This window comes from Balaenoptera borealis (assembly GCF_965194805.1).
Source record: "Balaenoptera borealis genome assembly, chromosome: 5".
In the NCBI taxonomy this organism is placed as follows: Eukaryota; Metazoa; Chordata; class Mammalia; order Artiodactyla; family Balaenopteridae; genus Balaenoptera; species Balaenoptera borealis.
This window is the reverse complement of record NC_138862.1, coordinates 124,713,089-124,733,778: the sequence shown is the minus strand read 5'-3', so window position 1 is coordinate 124,733,778 and position 20,690 is coordinate 124,713,089. Positions and strand designations below refer to the sequence as shown.

Genomic DNA, 20,690 nt, shown 5'->3' with positions numbered 1-20,690 from the left:
TACATTTAGGTTGTTTCCAATTTTTCCCTTTTGCACATAATGTTTCAGTGAATGCTTCTGCTTATAATTGCTGTCCTTTTTATTTCGATCAGCATGGTAGATTGTTAGGAGTAAAAATAATGGCTCGCTTTTGAGATTGCTGATACTGAGTGCCAACTGATTTTCCAGGAAAGGATTCTCTAATTAATTAAACTAACATGTATATTTTGAAGCTTCAAACTTTTGGTTAGTGCCTCGCACAGTCTCAGGACCAGGGTCAGGGGTTAGGGGGTGGGCACCATTTCCTTAGAGGGAATTTATGTTAAGTGAGCTTGGTCGTTAGTCCTGTCGGGAAGGCTTTTTATTGTGAATTCAGATTTAGTTAAGAACAAGAGATTGGGGCATCAGAATAGGCTGGTGCTGAGGTTGTCCGGCCTCTAGGGGCCCCCTGACCTAAAGTCCAACATGGCTTATGTTTACCTTCTGAGAATCCCCTCTGTTCGGGGCTGTCGTAGACTGTGCAGCCCTCAGATGTGTGCTGCGGCGTTGTCTTGACTGGTCTTGCCCTGGCCTGACTGGGCAACCACGGGTCTGCGGCAGTGGTTGTTATGGCCCCGCGGCGGCCACGTGGCCCCCTGCTCTGGCTGCCATGGCTCTGCCCACCCTGTGCTGTCTTCTGCACAAAGTCTCACTTTCTTTCGTGGCTCTCCAGTGGTGTTCTGGGGGCTCTTGTCAACCCAGCTATGCTATAGTCAGCTGCTGGGCTGCATCATTCTTCCCTATCACCCTGGTCTCCCCTGGCATAAAGTAAACAGAGTGTTATGGGTTGAACTGTGTCCCCCTAAAATTCATTTGTTGAAGTCCTAACTCCCAGTACCTCAGAAGGTGACCTCACTTGGAAATAAGATGTAATAAGTTAAGATGGGGTCATGAGAGTGGGCCCTAATCTAATACGACTGGTGTCCTTATAAAAAGGGGAAATTTGGACACAGAGACACAGCTGCTGGGAGAATGCCACGTGAACATGAAGGCAGAGATCGGTGTGCTGTGTCTACAAGCCAAGGACCACCAGAGATAGCCGGCACGCCACCAGAAGCTAGGGGAGAGGCCTGGAACAGACTCTCTCTCTCAGCCTCCAAAGGAACCAACCCTGCCGACACCTGGATCTTGGCCTTCCTGCCTCCGGAACTGTGAGACAATACATTCCTGTGGCCCTTTACAGCGGCAGTCCTAGCTAACTAGTACAGAGGGTAAAGTCTCATCTGCTCAACACAGGTCTCCGTTTGCTCAGGAATGATGCCTCAGGATGGCTTGAACAGGTGGAGAGGGATGGAGGGGACTAGAGCCTGTATAGGGGACACCCTGCCTCCCAGGACCTGGCTGCCCTAGGCTTGAGCCTGGAGCCTAGAGAGAGAAGGCAAGGGTGCCCTCGGTGCCCAGAGCGTTAACCACACAGTAGCTCTCTGGGGAATGCTTCTTGCATGCACCTGACAAGGAGTTCCTGTGAACGGCTCAGAGGCCCCCCGTTTCCAGGGCCCAAGCCAACTAGCTGCTCTTCTGGTGGTGGAGATACATGGTGACCACGCAGGGATGTAACTCCCAGAAGGCCAAGGACGGGCTTTATGGGACCTGCAGCTCTGCAGTTACGGAAGGACAGGTGGGAGGTGAATGGGGCCGCCCTTAACCGTGCCCCCCAGACTGTGCAAGGCCGGCAATGGAGGCGCTCCCTGTGGAGAAGGACGGGGACCTTAGAGCCCGACTGCCATCCCCTTGGGAACGGCCACCACCGCCCCACCACAGGCTGGCCCCATGTGCCCTAGTGGCCTGGCCTGCATGGTCTGAGAGCTGCCCTTCCCCTCCTCCCTGGTCACTGCAGACCCCCAGGCTGGGAGGCTGGGGGAGACCTGGTTAAAGACTCGGGAAGCAGACCTGGCAGGGCCGGAAGCTGGGAACCTTGTTTCCATGGCAGCACTTCACCTTCAGCTTGGGGGACGCCTGCCCAGAGACCCCTGACCAGCAGCTCGCTCTGTAGCCGGGGCAGAGACTTGGGAGTCCAGCTGCTTGGGGTAAAGCCCACCTCTGCCGCAGCGAGTTCTGTGACCTTGGCCGAGCTACTCAACCTCTCCGAACCCCCATCTTCTCATCTGCAACATGGACATAACTCCCGCCTTTCAAAGTTCTCTCGAGGATTCAATAATATAAGGCATACAAACTGCCCAGCACAGTGCTGGCATGCTGACGTGATCACTGCCAGTTAGCTCTTATTACTACCTGCGTAATATTCTCCAGATGACGGACACCTAGGTTCTTTCCACTGTATGAATGTTTTCCCCTTCCTTAAGCTGAACAACAGACAGCACACGAAGTTCAAGATGCACTGATGACGCGTGCCCATCTCAAATTCATCATAGTACGTTCCGCACGACTCATTTCCACTCACCAGCCCTTGCTCACCAGAGACTTTTTAGGATTTCCCAAAAGCATTTGAGAAGGACGCTTGTGCATTCCTTGAGCTTTGTTGTGGGCAGTACTCCCACGCAAGGGCCTTTTCCTCTGTGAATACTTCTCTTGCCACACATTTGGTGCCTTTTCAGTTGTGCAGTGGAGGCCCTCAGAGAATTATAAGTTCTCTGACATTCTGATAGTTTGTTTATTGGTTCATGCTTTCATTGATTTAGTCATTCCTTCATCAAAGAGCAGGAATTACTTAGGCAAGAAAGGTATATCCAGGCAGAAAGAGCAAGGGATTAGAGTTATGAGAGGGCTTGGGGTCTGGGGGCAGCTCGGCATGGCTCGAGTTGGAGAGAAGGGTGTGGGCATTGATTAATAGCAAGTATTTACTGACTGTGAACTATGTGCCAGGCCCTGTGCTAGGTGCTGGAGATAAGGCCATGAACAAGCAGCCAGGGACCCCACCCCATGGAACTTATAAGTCCACAGGGAGACATGTCACAGCCAAGTACAGAGATTATCCTGTGGTTCCTATTGTGTTAGGCGTCACACTGGGGAAGCAGAGGGTGCTGAGAGAGTGTGTGAGGGGCCTGGTCTGTCTTGGGCATCAGAGAAGGCCAATCTAGGGACCCTGTAAGCTCAGAGGAAACATGAACAAACTAGTAAAGTGTCTGCTATGGGGTGAGAGTGAACAAAATGGTGTTCCAGGCAGAAGGAGCAGCATGTGCAAAGGCCCTGAGGCGGGAAGGAGCCTGGTACAGTTTAGGAATGGAGATGGCAGGTGGCACACATGGAGCATGGCAGGAAACAAAGCTGGCGGTGGGGGGCAGGCAGGGTCTCACAAAGGTTAAAGGAAGTTGGACCTCCCTGGCGGTCCAGTGGTTAAGAATCCACGCTTCCACTGCAGGGGGCGTGGGTTCAATCCCTGGTCGGGGAACTAAGATCCTGCATTCTCAGCAGTGCAGCCAAAAAAAAAAAAAAAGGTCAAAGGAAGCAAGCAGGAAGTAAAGCTTTGTGTATATAAGAATTTTGAGTGAGGATAATTTGGGGTATGGGCGAGATTACAAGCTCACTAACAGCGCCCAAGGCCAGGTGGCCAAGGGGTACCTTCGAGATGCCTCGTGGTCAAAGTAGCCGCTCGAGGAAAGCAACATCGCCGGGGGGAACACGCTGCCCGGCAGAGCTCATCAACCTCAGGGCAGCAGGGCCACCCTACCTGGAGGAGAGAGGCCACATCTGTGCCTCCACACCCAACCTGGTCTCCCGGGCCCTCCTAGGCCCTTTCTTCCCCCGTCCCTGGACCCTGACAGTGCAGTGTAGTCACTGCACCCAGCTTGCGCTTTGTGCAGCCCCTCTGTTCCCCGGGCTTAAAAGAGGATTTACTGCAGCCCGAACCAGCTGTGGTAACTTACAAGAAACCAGATGGTTCCTAAGTGGCCATGCCTGTCTTGTGTGCTGCATAAAGTTGTTGGACATCTCTGTTTTCCCAAGAACCACAGATCAGATGCAGCGATTGTTTGCAACAAGGCTTTAGAAATCTTTACCCGTCCCAAACCTACATCCTTTGGAGACGGCAGCCGCCAGCGACCTGAAGCCACGGCCCCTGGGAGCCCGTGATGAGGCTGAGCCAGCTCCACCTGCAGGCCCAGCTGCCCTTTTAGGATGCAATTGATTCTAAAGTAAGAGCTGATGATGGAGCTCTGGGATGAGCCACATCCAGGTCACGCATCCCAAAGCAAGTCAGCTGGGTCCTGTCTCTGAGCTACCCTGGGTCAGGCTCTGTATGGGCACAGGGGACCCCACTCATCACCCCACGGATGCATCAGCATAGGAACAATGCCCTTATGTGGCACCCTCAGCTCTACACAACCCCAACCCTGAGAGCGAACGGGAAGACTCACTTGGGGCCTTGAAAGGAACCCTTCTCAGATACTGTTTGCTGTTCATCTACATCCTACTGGCATTGACACACGCTTTGTCATCTGCGTCCCCCTCCCTTCACAGAATAGAAACAGCAGATGGGAGCGTAGGGGGTAGGTGAGGCCAGAGGCAAGCACACCAACTGCATCCCCCGCAGCATGGACCACCTACCCATGTGGAGGGACACAGAACAGCGACAGCACGCGTGAGCCCCCAAAGCATAGCCATCTGGGGCCAGTCAGCAAAGGGGCACACAGCCCCCAGCTCGGGAGCCGAACAGAGCAAGGTCACGGTACCAGAAGTGGCATTTTCTTTTCTAATTCTGCATCCTCAAAAATGGATTCCATTCCATCTAGGGATAATTCATTTAAGAGGAGGACATAGTACCCTTTTTGCAGTATATGCATATATCAAATTATTGTGGTACACCTTAAACTTATACAGTATCATGTATCAATCATATCTCAGTAAAACGGAAAACATAAAATTTAAAAACAGTGAAGGCATAATGCATTTTAGAAAAATTCCCACCCAAAGAGATCAAGCTGAAAGTAAGTTGGTGCTTACAAGGATAATTTATCAGACAAATTCACTGATGTTGACAAAGCTCTTTCCCTAAGTTTCAAATAAATGAGGTGTCAGTGAAATAAATAATCCCAGCATTAAGTAATAAGAGGCACCCCAAGAAGGGTGTGATTCATTACCTCATGAGAGGCACAGGCAGTGAGTGCTGTCAGCTCGTGCAAAGGAACAGTCCCTGTGGGCCCAGAGTGACAGAGGCACTGGGCTGAGAGGGGGATGCTGGGCAGGACTGGGAAGGCGTGGGTGGAGAGGACAGGGAGAGGTGGTCCAGGCAGGGGGGATGGCAGGAACAAGGGCAGGGAGGCTGGGAAGCATGAGGGTGGATTCCTTGAGGGGAGCCCTCCTGGGGCCAGACCATGACCCAGACACACTGCAGACCTCTCCTGGGTGGCTGTCACTGACGAGTCCACAGAAGCTTCTTTGAGGGCCTCCCTGCCCCCCGAGGATCCCCCCCTGCAGGGCCAATGGCTGGTGTTGTTTTTGGCAGCTCAGGGTCTGGAAGGGTGTGGGAGGAGATGGCCTGGCGGGGCTGAGAGGCTGCCAGGCCTCTGCACGCAGGTGGCCGGTGTCAAGCGGGCAGTGGTTGTCTGCGGACCTCGCTGCCCAGACCTGGGCAGGGCCACCCATCACAACTGAGCCTTTGTGGCCCCGGCTTACAAAACCAGCCAAATATTTTCCCGGTCACTTTATGAGGTGCTAGCTCTGCCCGTTCAACCTGGGAAAAATAAGGTGTCACATAATTTGCTCCTTTAGAGTTGAGAAGGTTTGAAGTTAAGCGAATTCTGTGCCCCTGGGAAGGCCAGTCAGCCCAAGGGGGAGGGGTGTTCCCTCTGGAGGGGACGTGGGCACCAGCCAAGCCAGCTGCAGGTTTTGCAGAGGGAGAGAATGAGGCCCTGAGCCTGGGAAGTCAGCCCTCGAGCCGGTGTTAGATGAGGAGACCCTGTTCCCCGAGAATCTTCTTTAACACCATGCTCTGGGGACCGTTAGCCCCCTGCCCACAGGTGAGGCCAGGGAGCTCACGGAGAGACTTGAATGGGAATTGTCCTGCAGACCCTCCTCACGAGGCAGAGAGGATTCCAGAAGGGTTTCAGAGCCGAGGTGCATGGTGAGGGGGGATGATGTGCGCTGAGGTTGAAAAGCATCAACCTTATGCAGTAAGCTCGTGGGCAGCCATGGACACACTGTGATTTCTGGCCTCCGGTGAGTTCTCACATCCCCTACAAACCCCCCTCCCTTTTTTTTTTTTTAACTGCCCATGGCCTGTAATTTCACTGGTAGACCTGCTTCCCTTCTGCCTCTGATAAGAAGTGTCATTTATAGAGTACTTGCTGTATTATGCCAAACACTTCAGTAGGTGCGGCATTCATTGCTTCAACTGAGACCTAATCAGCACCTGCTGTATGCTAGCCCTGGGGATGCAACAAGGAAGTTCTCCTTCACGGCAGCCCTGTCCAGAGTAGTAGTGAACCCATCGTTACAGATGGACGGAAGTGTGGAGCTCAAAGAGGAGTGACTTTCGAAGACATACAGCTAAGACCTACAGCTAAGACACATACAGCTAACACACAGCTAAGCAGAGCTGGGTTTCACAGCCAGGCCAGTCTGACTTCAAAGCTTGGCTTCTCTCCATTCCCTCCTCAGCAGGGTTAGAAAGAGGCAAGTAATTAGTAAAGAAGAGACAATGTGTGTAACCCTATTATAATCTTGTGGTTTGTCCTCGAGGTTTTATTCAAATTAATCATAGCTTTATATGCCAATTATCTTTTGAGATGAATAAAGATACATTTTTATGTAAAAGGAAATCTATGAGGCCCACTGAATTCCACGCCGAATGCGGTAACTCCATATTGCCACCTGGTGGCAGAATCTTTGCATACATAGCAGGGGAGAGAGATTTAAAAGAGAAGAGCAAAGACTTAACCCGGGTAAGCTGGGACGAAGTGAGAGAGTGGCATGGACATATATACACTACCAAACGTAAAATAGAAAGCTAGTGGGAAGCAGCCACATAGCACAGGGAGATCAGCTCGGTGCTTTGTGACCACCTAGAGGGGTGGGATAGGGAGGGTGGGAGGGATGGAGATGCAAGAGGGAAGAGATATGGGAACATATGTATATGTATAACTGATTCACTTTGTTATACAGCAGAAACTAACACACCATTGTAACGCAATTATACTCCAATAAAGATGTTAAAAAAAAAAAAAAGACTTAACCAGAGAGCAGCTGTGGCCAGTGGGAGGGACTCTGTGTTGGAAGTGAGAACCCAGGGGCTCCAGTCTGTGCCCTGCCCTAGACCCACCCCGCTGGCCCTGAGTCAGACGCTTCAGCTCTCTGGACAGCAGATCCTTGATTGTGCAGCTCCGGCATCGGCTGGTATTCTTCCTGGAGATCCCTTCTAACAGACATTCCCTGACTCTTCGTTGTCTCTCTTATGTTGCATTGAACTTGGGAAAATTGTGCAGGTAGATTTTGAGGCACCACAGGGGGAAGTGGGGTTGGGCAAGGAGGGCTTTCCGGAGCCCTCAGGCCTCTGTGTGAAACACCTTGTAGTAGCATCTTCACTTGAAGTAGCACCTTCTCCTGCATGTGGGCGGCTTGGCCCACTGTGGGTTCTCACTCTCTCTCTGGGATTCTCTCAGACCCCAGGCGCTTAAGGTCAGTTCTCGCCCCCTGCCTTTCTTCAGGGGACCAGAGATCCTCTTCCACACACTAGGGTGTTTCCACCAGGAATGACCTCTGATCGTAGCCCAAGAACTTAAGTTCAGGATCTAGCGAAGACTTAGCACAGTGGGGGAGGTTACTAGTTGTATTCACTTGTAAGGAACTGGAAACCTGACCCGAACTGCCTTACGTTGATAAAGGGAATGTATGTGCTTTTTAGTTATGGGGTAAATCTGGCTTCAACTTCACCTGTATCCAGGGTTCAGACACCGTTGCCAGGATCTAGATCTGGTTTCTCTCTATTTCTCAGCCCTTCTTCCTTCAAGCCTAGTGGTGCCTTAGGGGTGTCTTATGGGGCTTTAGGTCCTCATCCTCTCAACCTACATGAAAAGACACAATCTAAGTAAAGACAGTGATTCCACACTGATCTCCAGATCTCCCATCCCACAGAGCACCATCCTTAAGCGCCTCCAACACACACACATTCTGGATGGAGGCCCCATGGTTGGGGGTCTTCTTCTTTCTAGGGTCCCAAAATGACTGCAGGAGCCCCTGGGGGCACCCCTTCCCTCCTTATCCAGCAGGAGCCAGCATGCTTGCGCCAGCTTTGCCTAGCACAGGTCCTGGAATGCATTCTGATTGGTCCCATTTGGGTCACATTCCCCGCCCCCCGCCCCCACCCCCAACCAATCACCGTGGCCACTGGATTGGAATGTGCTGACTGGCTCAGCCCCTGTCACAGGCTCCACCCCTGAAGGTGGGAGGGGGCAAAGTCTCGAAACAAACACCCTCCACAAGGGAATCCAAAGATGTTTTACTTAAAAAAGGAAGCAGAGGATGCTGGAGGCAAAACCATTAGGAATCCATTAGTAACTAACATAAGGGTTAGTAGAATGGAAGTTTATAAATGATTGATCTTTCAGTTAAATCAGGGTGATAAGGCCATCCTTCTGATAGCATCACTTCATTGCCCCTGGGAAGTTTCATTTGGTAGCAACCATGTCCTGTCCTACCATGCTACCATCCACAGAAGACAGTCACGCCAAGGACACATTTCAATGGTGACTTCCATTCAGAGACCTGAAAGAAGAGAGGTATTTCCTTAGGGTTCGGGGTTTACACATGGGTGTGTGCCTTGCATGTGACTATCTTCCTGTAACTATTGGGGCTTCCTTACATCCCCTGCTCTTGTCTCTGATGTTCAATGGGAGATTTTACTTATTTATCTAGAGTGGGCTTCTCTCACTGTTCTGCCCTGCTTGGCTGATGTTTAAAATTCCAGATAGAGTTCCAAATAGGGAGGGCTTTAGGGACCTGGTCCAAGCCCCCTCCAAGGTATAGATGGGGACCAGAGAGGGTCAGAGGGACCCTGGTCCAAGCCCTCCAGGCAGTGGATGGGACGAGTGAGGGTCAGGGCCTTGCTGAGCTCCTCCAGCCAGTTAAATTGCAGAGCCAAGACACTCTGCCTGGCAGCCCCTTCTCCAGGGGTGCCTCGTTACCATGGGATTCCTGAGCTGGCAGGCAGGAAGGCAGCCGAGGTGAAGGCCCAGACGACAACTTTGCCATGAATAATCCACAAAATCAGTTATCCCCAGTCAGGCAGTAGGCAGGCCCCTCACCGTGGCATTGCTGGCACCTCTGTTGCAAGTACTTGTTGCTACAGGGCTTCCCTTCCTAATTGTATTTTGCTCAGGCCGATGTTACAAATTAACTTTCCCAGCACATTCAGATGAGGCCAAGGGAGGAGGTGGTGTGAGAGCAGAGACTTGATTTTCTGCAGACAAACCACAAGGGGATCATCGGTAATGAATGCTCTGTGCGTGTGCGTGAGTCCTCAGAGACCCAGAGTGTTGTACTGAGTGGCACCCTGTGCCAGGTCCCAGTATACACCCTAGAATCAGACCTGGGCCCTGCTGAGAAAGGCATTTCAGGGGTGGGCACAGCATGTGCAAAGGCACAGAGGCTTAAAACACACAGCCAAGTTGAGGAGCACATAAGGCAGAGAGTAGTAGCGAAGAGACTAGTTCATGGAAAGAGACCCCACTGGTCTAGTTAGTCATTTATTCATTCGTTAAAACCTGGGCCTTCTGAAGTCCCGTATTTTTTAAATTTAGATTTTATTTACACTGAATACATTCATAAGGTTTATTTAAAATAACAGTTATAAGTTCCCTGCCTACCCCTGTTTCCAGCCACCCTCCCCAGAAGCAGCCAGTGCTGTCAGATTCTCCCGTTTTCTTCTAAGATACCTTTTGAAAATACACAAACAGCAGTATTCCCCTCCCGGCTGACATGCACCCTTCTTTCTTCTTCTTTTTTAAAAAATTAATTAATTAATTAATTTTTGGCTCTGTTGGGTCTTCGTTGCTGCGCGCGGGCTTTCTCTAGTTGCGGCGAGCGGGGGCTACTCTTCATTACGGTGCGTGGGCTTCTCATTGCGGTGGCTTCTCTCGTTGCGGAGCATGGGCTCTAGGCGTGTGGGCTTCAGTAGTTGTGGCACATGGGCTCAGTAGTTGTGGCTCACAGGCTTAGCTGCTCCATGGCATGTGGGATCTTCCCAGACCAGGGCTTGAACCCATGTCCCCTGCATTGGCAGGTGGATTCTTAACCACTGCTCCACCAGGAAGTCCCACACCCTTCTTTCTCCACTTCCTGGACCTTGGAGGTTACTCAGCATACGATGGGCTTCTTCCTTCTTCTTGACGTTGGTGGGAGTTCCGAGGTAGCGCCCCAGGCTGAGCATCTAGAGTTTAGAGACCTCTCGTGCCGCCCTCGTGTTGCAGTGGAAAAGACCAGAGACCCAGGGAAAGTGGGGAGCCCCCCACCCAGGTCTCCCAGCTGTCCAGTGACTGAGCCAGGACCGAAACGCTAGTCTTCTGCCCTCACATCTACCCAGGGCCAACCAGGCCCACTTCCCTGCCTTGGTGGTCCTCATTTGTCAGACCAGCGGTTGGAAAAGGTGAGGGGTGAGGCTGCCGTTTTGGGTGGTCATTGCAGGCCGTCAGCTGATGTAGCACCACCTCTTGTGGTGTGGCTCCAGACTTCCACAGTCACCTTCAGACGTGTGCCCTCCCCTCCCCTTTCTCTCTCCTCCTCCTCCTTCCCACCTTTGCAGCAGCAGCCCTGTGTCCAGCCTCTGCCCCATGCCTAGCCCAGCAGCTGGTCCCTATGACAACACGGGCCTTCCATCCAAAAGTGGCATCCCAGGTATTTTATTATGAGCCCCAATTAAGCAGGGCAGGCTGCTGGCTCGGAGCGATGCAGGGAAGTATGTTTTATGGCCTGTGAAAGAGCTCAGGTGCTATTTATAGCTCCTTAATCGGTGTTGCTAAATGGGGTCTTAATGCAAGTCCCCTGGCAACTGCGCATTCTCATCACGGAGAATATCCTCCACGCAGCCTTGCTCCCTGCATCTGGTGCCCCTCTCAGAGGAAGTGGTGCCTCCCCCGTGCTCAGCAGCTGTCAGCAGGCTGCCTGGCCCTCCTAACCTCCTCCTGACACAAGCGGGCCCTTTGCAGTCCCGCCTTTGGGGATATTTGGTCCACAGCTGTCACTTCCATCAGGAACCTGAAGTCCTTGGGCAGCTGTTTGTCTCAGGGCTGACATTCTGTCCCCAACCTCCCTCCACTTCCACCCAGCCTCTCCGTCAATGCTAGGGTGGCATGAGGGACACATATGACTCAGTACATTGGTAAACATCCACAAAATCCTTTCCATGAATACCTCATGGGTTAACAGTATTTTCAGTTATTTAAACGGAGCAAGGTAACTATTACCGCCTTTCTCCACTCTCCCTCCCCCACCCTTCTTTACAGCTGGGGAATTCAGGCTGAGCATGGGAAAGGGAATCAACTAATGTCATTGGCCGGGCACTCTCCTGGAACTTTACATGTGCCACTTAATTCAGTCTTCGCACCACTTACTTTATAGAGAAGGAGCCTGTATCAGTCAGGATGGGCCAGGTCTTGCTGCAGTAATAGACAAGCCCCAAGTCACACTGACTTCAAACAACCAAGATTTGTCTTTGCCCTTGGTGCATGCTCATCACTAGTCCCCTGGAGGCTCTATTCTGCAAGGTTTGTGTCCTCACTTCAGGTCCGGGTCACTAGGATCAGCCCCTAATGGTCACTAATGGAAGAGGGAAGGCAGCAATGCCCTGACCAGCTAGCTGCTAAAGCTTCCAGTTGGAAGTGACACACAGCACTTCCACTCATTGGCCAAGGCAAGACTTATGACCGCACCTAACTTCGGTGAGTAGGAAAGGGCAAGGTGATTCTGTGCCCGGAGGGTGAGAGCTGGAATATTTGAGAATAGTCCTAACAACCTCCACAGAAGCCGAGGGTCCCAGGGTGAAGCCAGATCCCAGAGCTCCAAAGTGGCAGAGCAGGGATTCGAACACTCTGTTGTTTCTCCCAGATATCTGTGCTCTTTTCCCATGTTTAGACATGGGCGCTCTAGTCAGACTTCCGGCTTGAATCCTACCTCCAGTACCCACCTGTTGCGTCACACTCACTAGGCAAGCCACTCCACCTCTAGAGCCTCATTTCTCCATCAAATGAAGATGTTAGCACAAGACTATGTTCTGAAAAACAAAAACTTCATTCTTAAGTTTGGGGCAAACTCCTTTGGCAGCCAGATCAACCTGAACTGGTGTGAGGCTATTTTGAGTCGTTTACTTATTTCACTCAGTGTGACTATTCATAGGTTTCGCTGTAGAAATATCAACGTGTGTGATTGCAGACGCTGCCCCAGACCCCTGGGATGTTAGGCAACACGTGGCATATGCAACCTGATGACTAAACTCTGGAACTCTGAATTCCCAAACAGTCTGCCCCAGGGTTTTGGATAAGGGACCACAGATCTGTCTCACCTCCCTCAAGGGGTTGTAGTGAGGATGAAGGGAGACGATGTGTCAGAAGTTCTGAGCACGTGGGCTTCCCTGGTGGCACAGTGGTTAAGAATCCGCCTGCCAATGCAGGGGACACGGGTTCGAGCCCTGGCCCGGGAAGATTCCCACATGCCGCGGAGCAACTAAGCCTCTTCGCCACAACTACTGAGCCTGCGCTCTAGCACCCTTGAGCCACAACTCCTGAGCCCACGTGCCACATCTACTGAAGCCCGCGTGCCTAGAGCCCGTGCTCTGCAGCAAGAGAAGCCACCGCAATGAGAAGTCCACACATCACAACGAAGAGTAGCCCCCGCTTGCTGCAACTAGAGAAAAGCAATGAAGCAGCAACAAAGACCCAACGCAGCCAGAAACAATAAATAAATAAAATAAAATAATAAAATAAATAAATTTATAAAAAAAAAAAAAAAGAAGAAGTTCTGAGCTCAGGCCCAGCACATAGTAAGTGCACAGACATTGGTGGTGATTCTGGGTCCCTAGGTTGGACGGACGAGGCAGGAAAGAGGTCCCACAAGAGCTGAAACAAAAGCAGGAAAACAGTGGGGCTGCTCCAGTTGGCACATGATTGAAATCAGCGCCTCTCCCTCGTTCCTGAGTACTGTATCCTAGTCAATAGAGGTTCTTTAGGACCTCATAAATCCTTGAATGTGTTTTGGAATGGTTCACTCTGACAGCAAATAGGATGTTTGTGCAGGTCCTCGGAAAAGACAACATGCTTTGTAAATCTAAGGTATTGTTCTCACACATTAAATTTAAAAGCAGAAGGGTGTGCCCTTGCCCGCCATTGGGCAAGAGTCCGAGATTTTGTCTTCTCACTCACTTCTCAGTATCTCACTCAGAATCACGGAATTTGCAAGAGGGTTCCAAAACCCTCTTCCTCCGAAGTCCCCAAGGCCCCACCTTAAGGTGGGAAACTGGGACCCCATCCTTCCAGCAGCTTCCCTTCTATCTGCTAAATAGACTGGGGTCGTACGTAAAATTTCATCTGGCAAAGGGGTTCTCCTGCTTTGGCAAAGAGACCTGCCCTTCCTCGTCACACAGGCTGAGAACTGTTGCCGTGTGTGCCCCTTAGACCTGGGTTAAGACTGCCTGGGTTGGAATCCCAGATCACTAGCTGTGTGACCTTGGCCAATTATGACCCCCCCGTGACTCACTTTCCTCATCTGTAAAGAAAGATGTTGATGGTTGTGGGGATTAAATAAGTTAATTTATGGAAGTTCTTAAGACAGTGCCTGGTGCAGTAAACTCACTAGAAATGTTAACTGTCATTATTATTATTAATCAATATATATATGTTATTATGTTATTACTCTCACAATGAATTTGTGGCAGAGCCAGACCTGTGTCTCCTGTCTCTCACTTCAGAATCTTATCCAACTAAAGTCAAATGTTTGAAAATAAGAAATGGTGAGGGTACGGACAAATTGCTGGTGGGAATATACAGTGATACAGCTGCTGTGGAAAGCTGTCTGGCAGGTTCCTCAAAAACTTAAACATGGAATCGACATGACCCAGCAATTCCACTCCTAGGTGTATACCCGAGAGAAATGAAAACAGGTTCTCAAACAGATACTTATACACTAATATTCATAGAAGCACTGATCACAATAGCCAAAAGGGGAATACACCCCAAAATGTCCATCGGTGGCTGAAAGGATAAACAAAATGTGGTATATCAATACAATGGAGTATTACTTAGCCATTAAAAGAAACGAAATTCTGGGCTTCCCTGGTGGCACAGTGGTTAAGAATCTGCCTGCCAATGCAGGGGACATGGGTTCGAGTCCTGGTCTGGGAAGATCCCACATGCCGCGGAGCAACTAAGCCCGTGAGCCACAATTACTGAGCGAGCCTGCGCGTCTGGAGCCTGTGCTACGCAACGGGAGAGGCCGCGACAGCGAGAGGCCCATGCACCACGATGAAGAGTGGCCCCCGCTCGCCACAGTTGGAGAAAGCCCTCGCACAGAAACGAAGACCCAACACAGCCATAAATAAATAAATAAATAAATTTATTAAAAAAAGAAACGAAATTCTGATACATGCTACAGCACAGATGAACCTCGAAGACGTGCTGAGTGAAGAAGGCCAGATACAAAGGTCATGTATTGTATCATCCCATTTATATGGAATATCCAGAATAGATCAGTTCATAGAGATAGAAAGCAGGTTAGCTGTTTCTGAAGGAATGGGGAGGAACTGCTGAATGGATACAGGGTTTCCTCTGTGGGTGATGAGAATGGTTTGGAACTTGACAGAGGTGATGGTTGCCCAACATTGTGAATGTGCCAAATGCCACTGAATCACGCATTTTAAAACAGTCCCTTTTATGTTATGCAAACTTCACCTCAATTAAAAAATAAAATTCAGTGCAAGGAAGTTGTCACCAGACTTCAATCAACAGGGCAACTATGTGCATGCAGAAAATACCCGAGGGGTGAACTTAGTCACTCTGAGCATGGCACGGGGGGAAGCACCCTTCACCTCCCAGGCCCCTCAGGAAGCTGTGTGCTTCTCAAATTCAGGGTGTCCGACTTTTGTGATTCCCCAGCGCCTGGCCTGGCACACAGCGGATCCTCAAGAAATATGGGACTCCTGGTGGTAAAAACATAGCGAATACACATCGGGTCTGCCCGCCCCTCACCCTCTATGTAGTATTGTGCCAGTAGCTCAGTCTCGATTGATTCCCTCACTGCGAAATAACACGGGACATGGTGCTGTGTCTACACTCACTGTGTTGGCCCAGTGACATGATGCATCTAAGCCCCCCTTTGGCCGGGCCAGTCTTGGCCTAGAGGCAGGGCTCAGCAAAGGGCAGCTGCTACTTGCCTTAGGCTATTAGTATTGTTATTTCAATTGGGAAATAAGCCTTTTATTTCTGCAGCTTTATTGAGATACAGTTGACATATAACCTTGTGTAAGTTTAAGGGACAAAACGTGTTGATCTGATATACTTATATATCACAAAATGATTGCCACCGTAGTGTCAGCTGACACCTCCGTCATCTCACATAATTACCATTTCTTATTTGTGGTGGGAACATTTAAGATCTACTCTCCTAGCAACTTGCGAGTATATAATACAGTATTAGTTGGTTATTATTACTGTTATCCAAGGTCAAGGGGATTCTCAAACTACGTTCCTTTAGGAAACTGGTTTTGCCATATCCTGAACTAAGGGATTTTTCTGCATTTTCTCAACTCCCACGATCAAAAAAGTTGATTTTGTCTGTCGTTTTTCTCTGCTAATATGTTTTTGTCCGTAAATCTCTACCATCCGCCACCGCTTGTCCAGAGTAAAATAAGAAATAAGAAGATACCTGATTTTATGGGAAGACAGATGTTATAGGCATCTTACACCAAATACAGAAATGTTCTGGGCGTTGAGGCGTGTCTTGTGAGGAACACAGACTCTGGAGCCCACGGCTGTGCCATTTCTCGGAAGCCCCTCTCTGTGCCTGAGCCCCCTTGTCTCTAAAGTGAGGGCACACGGGGCCTGCGCAGAGGCGCTGAGGACTGATCAGCTGCCCAAGGGCAGTGCTCGCACAGCACCTGCCCGGGCGAACTCCGTATTTGCCGCAGTGGTGGTGGTACCACTACCATCCCCCTGTGGGGATCTCTGCGGTGCCCTCTCCTCCCAGTGTTCTCACCCCTGCACACTCACGGAGAACTGGTGGGGAGAAGGAGTGGGTGTGTCTGAGGACCGGGCGAGTGACATTTGCTCAATCTAGACTCTCAGAATCCACGCGGAGACCAAAGGGAGAAAATGGGTTTTCGTGAAGCTCTGGTTTTCACATGTAGTTGTGGATATTATGGCTGTGGAAGGACGGGGAGCAAACTCATGGATCCCTTGGAGTTTGTGCCTCTGTGGTTGGATCAGACCTTCTGGCAGTTCATGGGGGATGGGCTGCCCCCTGGGTGGGATGGGCAGGTTCCGACTTCCCATCAAGGTGGTAGATAAGCTTCACTCTGAGCAGAGATGACACTGTCAGCCCAGGGCTGTGTCTGGGCCTAGAAATGTCAATATTTTGTTTGGCCATACTAAATTAAAGTAACTCAGAAATGTCACATAAAAAAATCTGGATTCTTGGCTTTTTTGGAAAGGGCAGGGAATCTGGTAACAGGGGCCCACATTCCTGCTTGGAGCTGAGGCCAGAGCTGAGTGATGACCCCCGGCGTGTGTCTCCGGTGTCCGTGGACCCCACCACTCTCCCCCTGCCCGCTGCTTTCATCTGCTCCGCGCTGGTCACTTAGGGTACCTGCCTGGCCCCTGGGCATTGGAGTTTGCAGCCTCTGGTCTAAAACCCAAACATACTGGTGATACTAGAAGTGGTTTCATTCATGCACTGATCATTAACTTTTTGAAAAGTTATTTTAAAACAAGAAATCATTTGCCTTGAAACTGGAAGTGAAAATAGAGCAGTCATTGCTAAATATACTAGCGATTATCCTTTATCAGGGCTCTTGACACACTGAAAATATTTATCTGCAGACCTCATCATTTAGCACTTCTTAGTAGACACAGTTTTCCTCTTCCAGAGCTATCCCATAAACACAGGTTCCTCTTGAGTCTAATTGGATCTTGTAACTGAGGGAGGCGGGGAGCCAGGGTGAGAAAACTCAGCAGACTCCATCCAAGAATTCAGTTTACTCATCAGTTTTCCTTAGCTTAAGAAAAACAAGCTTCTGCCATCCTCCTCTGGGCCTGTTTCTGGGCTCACACTGGGAAAGGTCAAATAAACACAATAAATCCATTAGAAGGCCTTCATAGTAAATCCCTGGGGCTGGTGCTGTTTAGCAAGAGGCTAAAGTGATGCCGTTTCCCAAGTGGAAGTTGGCCTGACCTTGGCAATTTGCTAGAAAACAAGAGTCAACTGTGCCAGTTGGCTTTAGTGGTTGCAAGGAGCACAGCCCCAGGGCTGCTTCGGGAAGGGATGGGTGATTCTGGTGGTTGGCCCTGGAGAGGAGAAGACCCCTCACGTGGTCTGCACCTGCTTCCTTCTCCTCTCCAATGTCTTCAGGCCAAATCCCAGACAGAACCAGGTGGATTGAACAACCCGTTAGGAACTATCCCCATAGGCAGGGTCCTTCATCGAGGCCACCTCATCGCTTACCTGCCAGCCAGGGCTGGGCTTTGTGGGGTCAGGGGCCCACCTCCAGTCCATTCAGGGGCCTCTAGTGCACAGACAGTGATCTAGCGCTACCACATGGCGCTGGGTTGGGGTCTGGGGCATGGGGGCACTGTCACTGAGGGACAGAATCAGTAGGGCTGCATTTCCTTTGCAGTGACTGTCACCCTGCCTTCCCAGGAGAGTTTGGCAACAGAATGCGCCCCAAACCACACTGCCTGAATTCCAGTCCCATTTTTCACTACTTAACTGTGGCTTTCGGTGAGTTACTCTGTGCCTTGGTTTCCTCAGTCTATAAATGGGCTTTCATGATAGTAACTACCTCGCTGGGTCATAGTGAAGTATAAGTACAGTAAGACATAAACTGCTTAGAACATCTCACGACATAGGAAGTGCTAGGTAAGTCCTTGCTGTGACTATTCACATCATTATCATTATTATTGCCAGCAATCCAGCCAAAGAGCCCAGAACACCAAGATGGGCTTTGAAAATCTACCAGCACTCATGAGTGCCCTCATGCTTCTGCTTACGATGAAAGATTGGAAGGAACATCCCCCAAAGTAGAAGAGGCTGAGGGATAGGGCTGGATCAGGGTCCCACAGGGCCGGGGCTGGACCCCGGCTCCTGGCCTGCTCAGACCTCTGGTCGGAATTATCTGTAGTTGTCGACATGCAGGCATCCCACACAGGGCGTCAGGTCCTCCGCTCACCACACCAGCTGCCTCTTTTTTTTGCACTTTGTCCTAAAGGACTACCTGCTCTGAAAACAAAATAGCTGTCATGTGACGATGGCCCACATGTGCCAGGGCCTATGCCGGGTACCTATCCTCCGTCCCCGTCTCGTCCTGCCACTGCTCCCCATGAGGCGGGACTTGTTCCCCTGCTACAGAGGAAGCAACTGCCCTGTGAGACCAGACCTGGCTCTATGGCTTCTCACCCCAGGCCTGTGCTTCTCCTTCCCAGTGACGCCTTCCCCGCAGCTATGCTAAGTTCTCAACAGACAAGAGCATTATTACCCATTAACTAGAATTTAACTGTAATTCATCTTCTAGCCAAGCTCTCATTTGAGCCAGGTTAAGGCCAACTCATGACTCTTCTCATTCGCTTTTGCCCTTTCTCTTTTTCTGCTTTTAACTGATACACAGAATTGGATTAAACAGAATCTTTGGTTGTAATACACTGTCATCATTGGTCCCGTGCATAGCCCTCTTTTATTCTGCTTTGCTGATTCCTATATTTATTTCTTACTAATTTAATGCCACCACGAATCCGTCATCCAACCCAAGGACTAGAAAATTGACAACCAGCACTTCTGTGCCTCCGTGGTCTAGCCTTGCCCACCCCCATCCCCTCTGCCTCAAGGCAACCACTCCTCTGAATTCTGTGTTTCCTGTTCCTTGCAGACTTTTTAGACACCTATAGTGTGTGTCTAAATAATGCCTTGCTTAGTTTAGTTCTCGAACTTTCGAGTTTGCCTCTTCCTTTCCCAATACCACACTGTGTTCATCGCCATGGCTTTAAGTAAGTCCTGCTCTCCAGCTGGCAAGTTCTGCTATCCCCACGCTCATTTTTCTTCTTTAGAAGGGGACACACCATGAGGAATCGGGGGTCCCATCCCTGAGGGCCCCAACCTTGCCCTGGATGGGATGAGTACCCCCTGTCTCTGAAGGGCCCTGCTCCCCTCCCTGGTCTCCCTATGTCGGACGTGCTTCTTTCCGCGTCTGTAGGAGCCGCCAGGTTGTTCCCATGGCTGCAGCAGCAGAGGTAACTTCTAGGGGTGTTGGGATGATCCGTGGTGCAGGGTACACGCCAGCCAGGCCCTCCCCCACTGAGGCTCTCCCCACGTGACCAGAGGCTGTCCTCGGCCAGGGCCAGGGTGTCCAGCCATCGTGCAGCTCCCTGGGGCGAGCTCCAAATCGAAAACAGTCAGATTTTCTGGGAAATTTTTCAGCTGAGTCAGGAGCATCCCTCCAGCAGACCCGCGGAGCCGGCACAGCGTGTTGCTAATTCTGTCCGCCTGCAGGAACCTTGCTGGAGGGTTCTTTACCTGCCTTAGGGCAGTAGGAAAGGGCTGCTTTTAAAATTCATTCCCTGCACCAGAAGAGCTGGGCCATAGTTTGCTTTGTAGAGATGAAGGCTCATTGCAGCTGTCTCGCCTCCCCCAGATACCCTCCCACTGGCCCAGCACCCACGATGTCCAAAGCAGAGCCACGGGGCTGGGCAGCGAGGACAAGAGCCAGTCCCTGCCTGTGGGAGCCCACAGTCTGCAGGGGTTAAGACGACATCACCACTATGTCAGGTGATGCACAAGGTGTCACATGGTGTGGGTCCATCCCCCAGATGCTCCCAGTCGCCCACACGGGCACTTGGCTGAGACACCTAGGGTACAGCCTCTGTTCCCAATGAGATAAGGACACTGACTTTTTTTTTTTTAACAGACAAGACTTTCTCCAACAACTGATTATTGTTTCCTCAAAGTGTCTTCTGGGAAAACTGTGAACTTTTCCCAATGTTACACAAAAGAGATTTCTTTGAACGCATCTTAGAGATATGCCTTCAGAGCCAACAGACATCCTTCTCAGCCCTCAGCGGAGATAACTCTTATTCATCCTCTAAAACTTCTCTTAGCTGCAGTCTCCTCCAGGAAGCCGTCCTGGACACCCCCTGGCTGGGTTAGGTGCCCTTCTTCCTGGCTCCCTCAGCTCCCCCTCCAATTCCTTCTCTTAAGCACAGACCCCTCTGTGCTTATTTCCGTCTCCCTGTCCTGTCTGTAGCCCCATGAGCCTCTGTGTGTCTGGCTGTCTACTCAGGACCTGCAAAGCACGTTTGTAAGTAGAAGTCTGATGAATACACGCATGTGTGGTGAGCGTCACAAGTTGGACAAGACTTCATCCCCAGAGTCCACAAAATGACATTAGAACTCTGATATCCCTCCAAACCCTTCTTGAGAAGCCTTTAACCAAAACAGTGATGTTCTTTGTGCCTTGATTTTTCCATCTGCAGAACGCACCAATCATCTTACATGGTTCAAGTTTGCTGCTGAAACTGACTGGCCTTGGCCAT

At 50.6% G+C, this 20,690-nt stretch overlaps 1 protein-coding gene across 2 annotated transcripts in view; it reads left to right on the top strand.

The window, feature by feature from the left end:
• SPSB4 (splA/ryanodine receptor domain and SOCS box containing 4) overlaps positions 1-20,690 on the top strand; it is a 91,821-nt gene that overhangs the window by 59,084 nt on the left and 12,047 nt on the right. The window lies entirely within an intron of this gene.